The 4,477-nt window shown below is 47.2% G+C and overlaps 1 protein-coding gene across 5 annotated transcripts in view; it reads left to right on the forward strand.

Annotated features, from left to right (window-relative positions):
* The first annotated feature begins 6 nt into the window (after window positions 1–6).
* Window positions 7–4,477, forward strand: part of ZNF557 (zinc finger protein 557) — a 21,433-nt gene continuing 16,962 nt past the window's right edge. Inside the window, exons 1-3 of one of the 5 annotated variants that reach the window (XM_025043601.1) lie at window positions 7–166; window positions 667–757; window positions 3,291–3,587. The gene's annotated coding sequence lies outside the window, so the exon portion shown is untranslated. Of the gene's footprint in view, window positions 929–3,290; window positions 3,588–4,477 lie in introns of all 5 variants that reach the window. The other 4 variants (XM_006904155.3, XM_025043604.1, XM_015585838.2 and 1 more) reach the window with 4 other exon arrangements.

Raw genomic sequence — 4,477 nt, forward strand, 5'->3', positions numbered from 1 at the left:
GCGGCCTGCGGCCTCCCGGGACCCCTGCTCCTCCGCTGAGCTGGTCTCGGTGGGCGGCCGGAAGCTGCTGTTACCCCCCAGCTCTGAACGCAGCGGTCCCCTCCTCAGAGCGCGCGTCCATCATCCTCGCCCGGCGCGGTTTCTGCTGCGAGGGGACTTTCAGGGGGTCTGCGGTCGTTGTTTGGGTTGTTACTAATGGGGGTATTGCTACTGGCAACTAGAGAGTGGAGGTCAGGGATGCTGCTCTAGGCCTGCAGTGCACAGGACGGCCCACACGCAGCCACGGGGCCCCAGACGTCAGTGGTGCCGAGGTTTAGGGCACCCTGCTCCCAGGCCTTGAAATCTCAGAGACCCTGAGTGAACTGTTTAAAGTCAACCGAGTTACTTATTGGATCCCCAGCGAGGAGCCATATTTAGGGTGTCTGCGAGTCACCACAAACACTGTCCAGCCAAATGGGGCGAGCGAGCACGAAACTGCTTTCTCCCACTCGGGGAGCAGATGGCTGGATGGGAATTGGGAAAATCCAGTAACAGCCAGCAATTATAGATTAACCAGTGAATACAGAAAAGAAACGTGCATGGGGTGCCCTTTCCATTTAACAATTGTACTATGCCCGGTAAAAAGCCTCAAAAGCAATCTTTGTGCCTTTTTTTTCCCCTCCTCAGACAAGAAAAGCATTTCTGGAGCTCAGCTTTGATTTGAAACCAGCCTCAAGGCTCCCTTTTCCTTGCTGACTGAAGATTTCTGTGTGACCAGGTGAGGACTGTGCAGCCTGTGACGACAGGCTCCCGCCACCTCCATCGTGCAGAAGAACTGCTGACGAGCGTTCCTGAGCTCGGATTGTGAACACAAGGGATCGCTGAGTGAGAGAATCTTAAGAAAAATTATTTATGTCTGATGGATTAGATTCAAGGGAAAGGTAGTAAGGTGTGTGTGATTTTGTGTGTGTAATTCAGTAAATATGCAAATAAGGACACATTAAACAAACATGTAAATAACTACGTATGTATAACAGTATAGAAATACATATTGACTTGCATTCCATAATACTGAAACTTTTAGGGTTTCATATATAAGTATAACAATATAGTTTTCTTACATGTATGCAAGTCTTCCCACCAGCAGGCCTTCTTAGCAGCGTTCCTCAGGCCTTCTCAGTTTGACCTCTGAAGTTCTGTAAATCCTCCACAAAGATTCAGATTATAGGGGCATGGGAGGGCAGAAGTGATTTGAACTTTTTTATGCTAGTAACAGAAATTTAAAATTAAATTGACCAGCAACCAGATGTATTTAGGGCCAGTGGATTTTTATTTTTTTCTTAATGAGATTTAAAATCATGTGGAAGAATATTAAGCAACAGCTTGTAGATCAAAGGATGGGGTGTTAAGTTTCTAAAGATTGTCCTCCACAACTTGCCTTCTAATAGAAATTAACTTTGTCCCTTAAAACTTTTTTGAAATAAGTCTGATGATTCATATTGCAGAGAAGCATATTAAGTAATTTTATATTTGTTGGGTTTTATTCATTGTGTGTGTGTGTGTGTGGGTGTGGGTGTGTGCGCGCGCGCACATACATGCCTTCACGCCTCTTTTACTGGCTTTCCTATAACATTCTTGAGAGAAATATTTGCTTGTCATGCAATAGATATTCTTTGAATGCACGATTTAGGGTGACCAGCCATTCTCACTTATTAATGACTGAGGATTTGCCAGGACACAAGACATTTACTGTTCAAACAAGGATAGTTGTAGGCAAAGCAGAATAATTCATCATCTCCATAAGCCAGGCCCTGGGACAGGTGCATAGGGACCCTGTAGTACCAACCAGGCCTTGTCCTGCCTTCCTGGAGCTTACTTTCTAACAGGGAAGGTGAAATGTAAACAGCTGATTGTGCAAGTGATGTGGGAGCTTGGTGTGGAGGACCCAATCTGAGGGAACAGGGAAGCCCTCTTGAGAAGGACTGATACTTAGCTTGAGAGCTAAGGTTGGCACTGGGTTTAGCTGGTCATAGGACTCTACTGGAGTGAAGGCGTCGGGATACGTTTAAGAGAGCATTTCAGGCAGAGAGAGCTGCATGAGAACAATCCCTAAGGCAGGAGAGCCTGGTGTACTGTGAACTTGGGAGGATAGGGACAGCTGAAGCCAGAACAACAAAGTAGGGAAGGGGTGTGAGCTAACTGGACAGGTGGTCAGGCGGGACCAGATCAGGCATCACTTTGGGCTGTATTCTAAGGCCAGTGGGCACTCATTGAAGAGATGCGAGCAGGATGATGTGGTTAGCATTTGATTTTTGCACGTGAGTTAAAATGGACTTCAGGATTAAGAATGAGGGCTTAAGAGGGAAGATAGGCGGTATTAGGAAGAAGTTTAGAAATAAGACGGTTGTTCCCTAGGCTTGGATAGTGGCTGTGGAGGAGGAAAGAAGTAGAAATACGAGGCCTTAGAGTTTAGAACTAAGGTAACATAACAGTGCTTAATTCACGCATGCACTTGTCCGATGGCACAGAACACGCGCTGTGCTCCTAGCTGCTGTCCTTGCTAACGTGTAGGCAGTGCTCTTTCCCAGGTCCATGTTCCGCCACTCTTTGCCACTCACGGGCCCCCTCCTCCACATCTTAGGAAGTCAGGCTTGAGTATGTCTCCTCCACGACGGTGGCCATTAGCCACATGTAACCATTTCAGTTAAACCAATGAAAAATACAATTAAAATACAATTAGAATCTCATTTTCTCAGTCCCACTGGCCACATTTCAGGTGCTGAGTAGCCACACGTGGCTCGCGGCTGCTGTCCTGGACAGAGCAGAGTTACGGGACATTCTGCCATCACCGATGGTTCTGTTGGGCAGCATTGGTGTTGACTGGCCCTTTCTCTGTGACCCTCCCAGCACCAGCGTATTTTAGAGGGGACAGGAGTCTCTGAATCTTTAACCTGAGCAGAGCCCCCTCCTGTCCTCATGTGAGACTTTAGCTGCCTGAAGACCCTGAATGTGTACTCACGGCCTGACAGAGTCCCCGGCACCTTCTCAGCTTCCTCTCCTCGTGGGGCTCTGTGAGCTGGCTGGGTGCCAGCCCTCCCCTCGCCACTTAGCTTAGCTGTAGATGAGGTCCCTGGCGGGGAGAAAGATGCCATCCTTCACCTGCAGCAGGTAGGAAACTTCTGTGGGTCTGCTGGACTACACCGAGGCTCAGTGAGGGTTTGACGTGAAAGGCCATGTTAGTTCCCTATATCTGCTGTGGCAACTTACCATAGCTTTGCAGCTTAAAACACTGCACATTTATTTTCCTGCAGTTTGAAGTTCGGAAATCTGAAACGGATTGGCTGTGGAGGAGAATCCGTTCCCTCGCAGAGGCCACCCGCATGGCTCACGGCTCCTCTTCTCATCCACAGAGCCAGCAATGTAGCATCTTCCAGTCCCTCTCTCTTGCTGTCTGACATTTCCGTCATCACGTCTCCTTCGCTGACCCTGACGCACCCGCCTCCCTTTATAAGGACCCTCGGGATGACTTTGGGCCCACCTGATGATCCAGGATCGTCTTCCCATCTTAAGATCCCTACCTTCAGCATATCTGCAGGTCTCTTTGCCACGTAAGTAACACATTCACAGGTTCTGAGGGGTAGGACGTGGACATCTTTGGGGCGGGGCATCCATCTGCGCACCACACAGCCCCGGAGTCATGCTTTGTACCTTGATTTGTTTTTTCATTTACATTTATTGGAGATAAGAATCACTATCAATACTTAGAATCTTCTCTTTCATTTTTCAGCTACACATTTCTTCATGATGTGGGTAGCCTATAATTTATTGAACTGATACCCTGTTTATGGCCGTTTCTGTTGTTTCCAATCCTTCGATACTATAAATAGGCCATGGTGAATACTCTCACTGTTTCGTGTTGGTCTCAGCCTATTAATAAGCAGTGTGGCTGGAGCGGCCCATGTGGCTCTGGTAAGATTGCAAGATGCACTTCACCAGGAGCCATCAGGACACTGAAAGATATGGGTTTGTTACTTAGAAGACTTGGAAAGCATACCTTACTCAGGCCACATATGGAGGTCACAGGTAGAGAGAGAGCGTACGGGCCTGGGGTTCTGCTTTTATTGGGATATAGGGTGGGAGTCTAAGGGTTCATGGGTCTACTCTTTCTAGGTGAATTTAAAACATAAGAGCAGGAATTTAAAGTGCAGGAAGAGAAAACAAACAGGCAGCCCAAATGGTCAGTTACTGAAATTAACCAAGATCTCTAAAATAAAGAGCCTCTGTGGGTGAGGTGGCCTGGCTCTTTATCTAGCCCTGAGGCTGCCAGTGTGTTTATTAGAGATAGATGTCTCTTTGAAATGGATGTTGTCTTGGCAACCAGAATTTAAGCCAAGCACTTACATTCCAAATAAGAAAAAAAAAATGTCAGGGCTTACACTAAACTCACCTTCTTTTAGTATTTGCGTGTCTTTGAGATAGATTCCTGGAAGTACGTTTG

The sequence above is a fragment of the Pteropus alecto genome, unplaced genomic scaffold (genome assembly GCF_000325575.1).
Source record: "Pteropus alecto unplaced genomic scaffold, ASM32557v1 scaffold30, whole genome shotgun sequence".
Lineage (NCBI taxonomy): Eukaryota > Metazoa > Chordata > Mammalia > Chiroptera > Pteropodidae > Pteropus > Pteropus alecto.